Raw genomic sequence first — 10,203 nt, 5'->3', positions numbered from 1 at the left:
TGGCCTCTCATGAAGTATCTTCGTAATCAGCCATCTTTGCTCAGAGTGTTCATTGACTTGACCTTTGACCTCCAACATCAACTCACTTCATTTTTGAGTCCATACAAACACTTGTACCAAATTTGAAGCAGCTGGAAGTTGATACAGGTGCAAAATCAAGTTAATTAGCCCATTGTGATGTTATCAGCCCAATGTTAAGTCTATGGGGAAATTTTGAATAGTTTTTTATTAATAGTTTAAAAAGTATAAAAGTTACAAAGATGAAAAATACAAAGCCCACATGTCCTAAGTAAGACCTACGTAACATAGTTTGAATGAAGTTTCTACGTTAAACGGTTGAAGCTGCATTAGCTGCGTTAGAAGAATAATAATAAAGCTAAGAATAAAACGCCTATGAAGAACAGTACAGTGCATTTTCATGCACTGTAATAATATTATACTATAAGATTTCAAGATAGTGGATTCCATCCACTATAATAAGAAGAAGAAGAAGCCAGGAGATTTCAAGATAGTGGATTCCATCCACTATAATGATAGGCCTAGTCTTGCACACTGCACTGTTTGTAACAGTGACTTTAGCATTGCCCATGGCAGGTTAAATGATTGCAAAAAACATGTTGAAGTGAATTTAACAAGTGTTAATTCATGTGCATATTATTCAGGCCTATAGCCTACTAGATAGTTGCCAAGGCTACATGAAAAGACCAAACTATCTACATATTTTATTTTCACAATTTCTATCTATAGGCCTTCCTTTATATGTTGTACTGACTAGACATTATTGAACATATTAATCTGTATTTAAGTAGGCTTAAGGGTTTTTTTTTTTTTGGGGGGGGGGGGTTGGGGGGCTTCGTGATACTTCCCTGAAATGACTTTTGGCAGTTTGGGATGTCTGGGGTTATATTGACACCAATGGGGATAGATATGGATGATACATGAGGCAACTTTTTGAGCAATGCACTCTTAAAATGAATGTGTTAGAAACAACACAAACTGTGTTATCCCTATCTGGACATAGAGATGTGTTTAAAAAAACAACACAAACTGCACTGTTTTCAATACATTTGTTTTAAGACTATGCACAGTATAACAAAAGCAATGTGGTAGAAACAACACAAACTGTGTTGTCCATATCTGGACATAGAGATAGGCTATGTTAAAAAACAACACAAATTCTCAACACATTAATTATAAGATTGTGTTGCAGGGGAACCACATAACGATTTCCAAGTATTCCGCTGATTGTATCAACTGATGGTTAAAGTTAAGAAACTTGAGGTTGGTGTGAGAGAGGAGGAGCATTGTGTGTGTGTGTGTGTGTGTGTGTGTGTGTGTGTGTGTGTGTATGTGTTACCAGAGGCAGGCAATACTTAAGTAAATGTACTCAAGTCACTATAAACACACAGAGCTCCAGCCCCAACACCACGCACGTTGATTTGTTTACAAGTCAAAGCATGTTGATTGACTATGTAATAACGTTGATTCAATAAGGCTGGCATCCCAGTACAAATGGTCATTCAAGAAATTAATTTACTATGACTTCAGAGCAATTAAAAACTTACATAATTATGCCTATGAACAGAAAAAATCTTATAATTTCACTTGTTGTTTGAGGTCAAGACCATCAATAGGAAAAAGAGCAAGAAAATTTGGTACAACAATGGTCAATATTGTACCAAATGTTCTTGCTCTTTTTACTACCAACAGCACGACCTTGAACAACAGGGCTATGGGTTGAAAATGGGCAATTTTGCTTTATCAGTAGCAAAATAGTGACCAACCAAAAAACGTGTATTTCATTTCAGCATAAGTCTGGCCACCACATCATTGACAAAATAAACATTATACAACACATCATAGAGAAATACTTTGTACTTTGAATACTTCATTGTTTAAAAACAAGTACTTGCATACTTTCACTTAAGTAAAAATTTGACTTGGCAACTTTCACTTGCAGTGGACTAATTTTTGACTAGGATTATCTATACTTTGACTTAAGTAAAGAAATTGAGCATTTTGTCCACCTCTGTGTGTTACTCATTTTGCACTGGATCATCTTCCTGAATCTCACACATGTGGGCAAATGACTAAATCACCGCCAGTCAGAGACTACATTCAATGTTTTGTAGTTTTATGATGTCATCAAATCACCAAAAGTATTGGTTTTACCAACATATTTGGCAATATTTTGAAACTCCAAAAATTCTCACATATAAAGTATTTTGATACAAAATACAAAGCCATTTTACTCAACCCAATAAAATACAAATGACAAAAAGTTTGTCTTTAAAATACATCTTTTAAATACATTAATCATAAATTGCCCGTCCCTTCCCGTCCCTGTGTACTCATGTCTTAATAAAGAGTGAGCCCTTAAATGATCCTCGATCAGAACAGTGGTGTAAGAAGACTTATTCAGGAAATACATTAATAAACCTTTTCTCCATTCAAGGTCATTTCACTGATTGTGGCACTCTTAAAAGGCAGTATTAGATTATAAGTATAGTATAAGTATATATACTCTTTTGATCCTGTGAGGGAAATTTGGTCTCTGCATTTAACCCAATCTGTGAATTAGTGAAACACACACAGCACACAGTGAAGTGAAGCACACACTAATCCCGGCGCAGTGAGCTGCCTGCTACAACAGCGGCGCTCGGGGAGCAGTGAGGGGTTAGGTGCCTTGCTCAAGGGCACTTCAGCCATGGTCCACTGGTTGGGGCTCAAACCAGCAACCCTCCGGTTACAAGTCCAGAGTGCTAACCAGTGGCCCACGGCTGCCCCAGGATAATGGCAGTGGTGGGATGATTCAGCCATCATATTATCAGACCAAGGAAAATCTATGCAGTAATCATGGTTTTAATCATCATATGTCACACGAGTCAGATGAGTGGTGAGGCGAGGTGCTTGGGTAGATATTGTGCATGTCAGCGCTCTCCGTGTTACGGCGGCACAGTGGGACCCACAGGGGCCAGTGTGGCCACATCTGGACTCATAATGATCTATGTTATATATATTTTACCTTTTTGTGGGGCTGTTTCATGTGACATCAAACTCATGTGGAACCGCAGGGAAGAGCACAGGCTATCACAGTGTGGGGCATGTGGAACCACAGGGAAGAGCACAGGCTATCACAGTGTGGGGCATGGAGGGAGAGGAGTTGCCTGCTCAGGCCTGGGAGGCCGTGCTGTGCCGGATATGCGGCAGGTGACCTCTCATGCTGACTTGGACGGTCAGGAATGAGGCTGCGCGGAGCCTTTTGGAGCCGCTCTGGAGCGCTGCTGTCGAAGGCTGGACAGGTGAACAGCTCTGCATAGGCGCCCATGCTCCTAGGATCGCTGGATCTCCTGGGCAAAGTGGGGAAAAACCAGGAGCGAGACCCAAAACAGCAGCCGTCTATTCTAGTTTCAAAAAAGGTGGAAGAGACTTTGCCACACGCTTCATGCGCTTAGACTATCAAGGAACTGTCTGAAACCAAGCTCACATACCACATCCCAATCTTCCTCCAGTGACCGAAATGGGATGGATGCACTTGGATGGATATTCAGTTGGTGCCATGGCTATTCTTTCTACTACCTATTGGAAAATTCATGATGATTGGGGATACGTTTATGTGTGCACTGTGCAGATATATCTACACACTATAAAGAATATAGATATATAATATAGATATATATGTGTGTGTGTGTGTGTAATTTGACAATAGATTATATTAAACAGTAGTTTAATAAACTAGATGTACTGCAAAGCGATACATAATATGACCGCTGCTCAGTCCTGCACATTCTCTCCACAGAACAGTATATTCTCAAATTTTCTCCATTTCCACAGGGCAGTCATGGCCTACTGGTTAGTAACCTGACCCTAGCCAGATGAATTTTGCTCCGCCTAGCTCCACTCATCCATCTGGAACCGATCCATTGAAGTGTTGCTTCAGAAGGCTGGGCCTAATCAAAAAATGCTTGCATATGATTGAATAAGCCACTTGTCCGTCATCTATTGACGTGCTACTTCAACCACTCACATCGAAGCCAACCCGTGACGCTGATAACAGTCTCACAGTCGCTTCTACACTATGCCACATCTATGAAACTCCCGCCCTGCGTCCTGATTGGCTGTACCATAAAATCGGTTGCAGAAATCGCTCTAAATGGAAGAGGTCCCAGATGGATGTGAGTGAAGCTAGGCGGAGCTAAGCGGAACGAAATTCATCTGGCTAGGGTCAGGTTAACTGGTTAGGGCTTCGGGTTTGGAACCGAAAGGTTCCCGGTTCGATCCCCGACCTAGGAATGCAGAAGTACCCTTGAGCAAGGCACCTCACCCCGAGTGCCGCTGTAGCAAGGCAGCTCACTGCTCTAGGTTAGTGTGTGCTTCACCTCACTGTGTGTTCACTATGAGCTCTGTGTGTTCATGAATTCATGGATGGGATAAATGCAGAGACAAAATTCCTTGTATATGCAAATATACTTAAAAACCTGATTTACATTTACGATTTACTCCAGCCTCTACTCTTGCAACTTTTGTGTATGTAAATGAGTTTACAGTATACCGTTATGTGTGTTTCTGAGTGTCTTCGCTTGTGAGTGTGTATGTGGGGATAATGGGGTGTGCGCAGGGTGCGATTTGTAGGGGGGGATGGTGAGGATTTCCCCCCCTCTGGTTTTCCTATCCCTACCTCTGCTAAATTATTTTTATCCCCGGTGGGGACAACATTTATCCCCCTCTGCCCCTCATATTGATTAATGCTACTTAATATAAGCAACGTGAGAACAGTCTAGTAGGCTAGCCTACATAATAATCTGACATCAGAAATGCACCGTCACCGTCAGCACTCATGCTGCTGACACAGTGGCTGCGTGATAACTTAATTTGGCCTTGATCGTGCAGGACATTTCAGAATGTCGAGTGTGTAATCCATCATAAATGGCTAGTTTCAATTGAAAAGTTAGCTGGACAAATTAAATAAAACGAGAAGGATTCAGTGAAGCATAATAATGTTTTAGAACCTTCAAAATTAGAAATGACGAAGGAACTTACATTAAATGAGGAGATATTTGCTGAATGTCACAAAAAGTGTTACAGAAATTGCTTAGCATCGCTTATTCAATGGCTCTCTACCGAAACACCTGTAGTTTGCGGAGGACGAACGAGAAAGCGCTGGTTTGATAAATCAGCCAGTAGGCTAGGCCTAGTAGACAAATAACTAACGCAATGTGTAGGCTATTTGGTTACCAACTAACATTGTTAGCCAATTCACTAACTTAAGACTTCAGTGCCATCATATACAATGTTTTTTTACACAACAAATACAGAAAGGATGGAGGCAGCAAAAGTAGAGGAGTAATTTCAGATGGGGCAAGAACAAGGTGAATTTGTATGCTTGTCAAAACGTAGTCCTACCCTGCATTAGAGGAGCACCTCGTTTTTGCTTTTTTATTTTTAACTTGGTGGCGCTATACCTCAAATAAGCAGATGGGTAGACATGGCCCCTTGAGACCAGCATACGACAAGAAGTTGGTCATCCTAAGCCCCTACGGTTCTCGAGATATTCACAGTCAACTGTGTCAGGCCTACCCTCCTTTCAGGGGGCCCGGTGTGGTGGGGGGCGATGGATCAAAACGAAAATCAATGGCTCCATGTCATCCTTGTGGGGCTACATGACCACCAAGTTTCGTGCAGCCCAGTTTTTCAGTCTCCCAGGGAATTGTTGACACAAAATTACTGGGGGAAAAAATCTGGGAGAAAAGAAACTCTGACTAAACCTATATGATCGCTACGCTAACCACGCTAGCATGTGTTTCTGTCTGTTTTAAAGATATATAGGTGATAGATAGAAAGAAAGGTGCTTAAATAGATTTCAGATTTCCTGGTGGTATCCATATTGGACTTCTCAATTTTGCATTAGCACTTGCACAGAAACAAAAAACAGTGAAAGCAATTTCCAGCTGTGCAGAGGAAAAAAATAGTAGAAAAAGTAGAGCAAGAACTAAAACTAGAAAACGCAATTCCAGGGAATTACCATGAAAATGCAAAATATATGGTGTGAAATATATTGTTAAAACAGATGATGTGCTAATTGGCAACCAACATGGTGAGGTTTAATATAGTTGGAATTACTGAACTAGGTAGATGACGTTTAATATAGTTGGAATGACTGAACAGTTAAATAGGTGGATAGTTGAAATGGTTAAATGATTTGCTAGGTAGATGAGGTTTAATGTAGTTGGAATGACTGAACTAGGTGAGGTTTAATATAGTTGGAATGACTGAACAGTTAAATAGGTGGATAGTTTAAAAGGTTAAACTATTTGCTAGATAGATGAGGTTTAATATAGTTGGAATGACTGAACAGTTAAATAGGTGGATAGTTTAAATGGTTAAATTATTTGCAAGGTAGATGAGGTTTAATATAGTTGGTATGACTGAACTAGGTAGATGAGGTTTAATATAGTTGGAATGACTGAACAGTTAAATAGGTGGATAGCTTAACAGGTTAAATTATTTGCTAGGTAGATGAGGTTTAATATAGTTGGAATGACTGAACAGTTAAATAGGTGGATAGTTTAAATGGTTAAATTATTTGATAGGGAATTATTGTAGTGAGGACTTTTATTTTGAAACAGTTGTGGACAGAGGAAACAGTTGAACATGATGTGTAGTCTTAAATGAGACTGTATGCTTAAAGCCAGAGACTTTCTAATGAGGAGACACAGCACTCAAAAAATACTCCATAGAAATGCATGGAGCTAGTTTGTCACGCCAATATGGCCGTTGTCTACACATATCCCACCCCTTCCTCGGCAAAACGTCGACATGTGAATACATTGAGCCAATCATATGGTGTGTTGTGAAGACATCGTGCCAATCATGTGTTGTGATCTCGCCGCTGGAGCAAGATTGGTGTCGTGAAGCCTTGCGCACGCGCAGTTCGACCCAAAGACTGTGCCCGATGAGTGCCCATAAAACGTTGGTATATGGCCGCCGAGTGGAGGGACTTGCCTAAAAGGACTTTGTTAAAGCCTGAGAAACTGAAAGTTGATGCAGGTGGCCTGGCCCAGAGTTGCGACAATGGATGTTCAAAATTCGTTAAGGTCATGTGGTTCAAGTAAACTTCAAAAAGTTCCTGGAAGTGACCCAGAAATATTGTTGTGCTGAGTTCTAAGAACAGAGAGTTCAAGTTAAATGTTGTTGTGCTGAGTTCTAAGAACAAAGTGTACAAGTTAAGCGTGCACCCAGACAGACAGGAACTGCACCCTGTCTGTGTGTGTGTGGGTGAGATTGAGATTGAGTATGTCACAATGAAGTCGCTATGTCTTGCTTCCTATTTTCTGTGTGCATCTGTACAATGGGCTGCAGAGTCAGAGACTGATGGTGTGAGGAATTCTTCCTTACATTAGCAGGCTCTCCTCTTGGTACCAGAGTTTGTGGGCAAAGCCATACTACGTGTTGTGGTTCTTGTATCTATATGTTGGGGTTAAATTCCCTGACAGTTACCAACAATGTTAACAACAAACTCAGCTTTACTGCTACAAACAAAGTTGGCTATATGCTTCGCCATATAACTAGCCTTGTGATAACAAAATCTTAACCTTTTGTTTAGTCCACTGAAAGTTATCCACATATCAAACGACTAAATACACAGTTATGGAGGAATTGTTTTGCACTATATCCCACTTTTGCTGCCTTTAAGCCAATTAAATCCATACCCTAGATGAGCATTGCGCATACGTTAGTCTACAACTTGCGGGGTGGTAAAGCTAAATGCCCAAGAAATGCCACGTCATAAAAGTTGTAGGCCTACTAAACGCAAAAACTTAATGACAGCTTGTTCGTGGTGGTGTAGTGCTGCCTAATTGAAATGGGATAGGCAAGGGTTATCTTATATTCGGCTATTACGTGTGGCACATTTATTGGGCTTTTAGCCTCTTTTAATTTATTTGATGAGGAACTGATAAAGACTGAGCAGCAGAAAAGTCATAGTCGATACATAAATCGTTTATTATTATAATTAGGCTATTGATAGCCTACTATTACTTTACTACTACTGTTATTATTATTATTATTATTCGGATGAGGCAAAGGAATGTAAATCAAAAATTGCTGTGATGTCATAAAGGCCAATGTTAAGTCAATGGGGAAATTTTAATAGTTTTTAATTAATAGTTTAAAAAGTATAAAAGTTACAAAGATGAAACATACAAAGCACCCATGTCCTAAGTAAGACCTACGTAACATAATTTGAATGAAGTTTCTACGTTTAACGGTTGAAGCTGCATTAAATGCGTTAGAAGAAGAATAAAAACTAGAAATGCAATTCCAAGGAATTACCAGTGCATGAAAATGCAAAAGTTGTGATGTAAAATATCATGTATAGTTAAAGGAATTATCTGGAGTAAAATGCACTTTAGATCAATTTACGGATGATTGGGAGTACATACGTTGGGTTGACACCAAAATCATGTCATTCGGATGTGTTTTGAGAAAGTCCGATTTTACCGTTTTTAGTCAAAACTCGTTAGCCTGGAAGTGACCAGGGCATGTCATTTCGCCCCTACAAAATGCAGCAGCAACATTTCCGGAAAGGTACTGGCTTGATGAAATTCATTCTGGACTCTCTATCCGACCACATAAAGACCTCGGGATACTTCGGTTTGGCTTTAGGGACCCTCTACTCACTACCACGTAAGTGTAATGTTGTTTGGAACTGTAGAAGAGGTATAAAAATAGCGTTTTGTAGCGGCGAAATTACATGCCCTGGTCACTTCCAGGCTAATGAGTTTTGACTAAAAATGGTAAAATCGAACTTTCTCAAAACACATCCGAATGACATGATTTTGATGTCAACTCAACGTATGTACTCCCAATCATCCGTAAATTGATCTAAAGTGCATTTTACTCCGGATAATTCCTTTAAAATAGATAATACAGAGATAGTTACTATGGTGATGCTAGGATAGATATGGTGGTTGCATAGCTTAATAAAAGTTTATAGTTTAAAAGTAGACAGTTTAAAAGTTAAACGTATAGTTTAAAAGTTGTTGATAGACAGCTAGTTTAATAGATAGATAGTTTACAAGTAGACTGTTTAAAAGTTGAATGTAGAGAGTTTAAAAGTTGTTGATAGACAGCTAGTTTAATAGATAGATAGTTTAATGATAGTTTAAAAGTAGACCGTTTAAAAGTTGAAATTAAATAGTTTAAAAGTTGTTGACAGACTGAAAGTTTAATGAATGTTGCTATTCAAATACTTTAATGGCTGTGTATAGGTAGATATTTGACGATAACTGAAAGTTGGAATGGCTCTAATGTTTGCTAGCAGTTATGCTAACAATTTTAAAAACGCTAACTACGCTAAACATGTGACTTAGCTAACTTAGTTAATCATTTTTAGCAGTTATGTTAACTATGTCAACAATGTTAACATGCTAACTATATTAACCATGTTACTTAGCTAACTTAGCTAATCATTTTTAGCAGTTTTGCTAAAAATGCTAACAATGTTAGCAATGATAACATGTTAACTATGCTAACTAGCTACAGTGGGTAGGACTCATTTGATGACAAATAACAGTTACAATGGCTGAACAGTTAAAAAGTTCAGTAGTTTAAAGGGTTAAATTGTTTAACAGTGAAATATTGTAGTGAGGACTTTTATTTTGAAACAGTTTTTGGCAGAGGAAGCAGTTGAACAAGATGTGTAGTCTTAATAGGGCCAGTTTGTATGCTTAAAGCCTAAGACTGGCAGTTGATCCAGGTGGCCTGACCACCTGGCATAGGATTCTAATTGCTTAACGGCTCTATTGTGATGTCATCCGCCCAATGTTAAGTCTGTGGGGAAATTTTGAGTAGTTTTTAATTAATAGTTTAAAAAGTATACAAGTTACAAAGATGAAAAATACATTGCCCGGGTGTCCTAAGTAAGGTCTACGTGACAAAGTTTGAATGAAGTTTCTATGTTAAATGGTTGAAGCTGCATTAAACGCCTTAGAAGAAGAAGAAGAACTAGAAAAGCATTTTCTGAAGGAAATACAGTGCATGAAAATGCAAAAAATATTATGTAAAATATCGTACAGAGTAAAAACAAATAAGGCAGATATAGTTGCAATCGTGTTGCTAGGGTACATATGTTGGTTGTTATGCCAAATTAAGTGGTTGCTATGCTGGTTGCTTGGGTAATCCTGTTGGTTGCTATGGTGGTTG

This window comes from Alosa sapidissima, chromosome 20, assembly GCF_018492685.1.
Source record: "Alosa sapidissima isolate fAloSap1 chromosome 20, fAloSap1.pri, whole genome shotgun sequence".
Taxonomy (NCBI): domain Eukaryota; kingdom Metazoa; phylum Chordata; class Actinopteri; order Clupeiformes; family Clupeidae; genus Alosa; species Alosa sapidissima.
Note: the sequence above shows the minus strand (reverse complement) of the source record.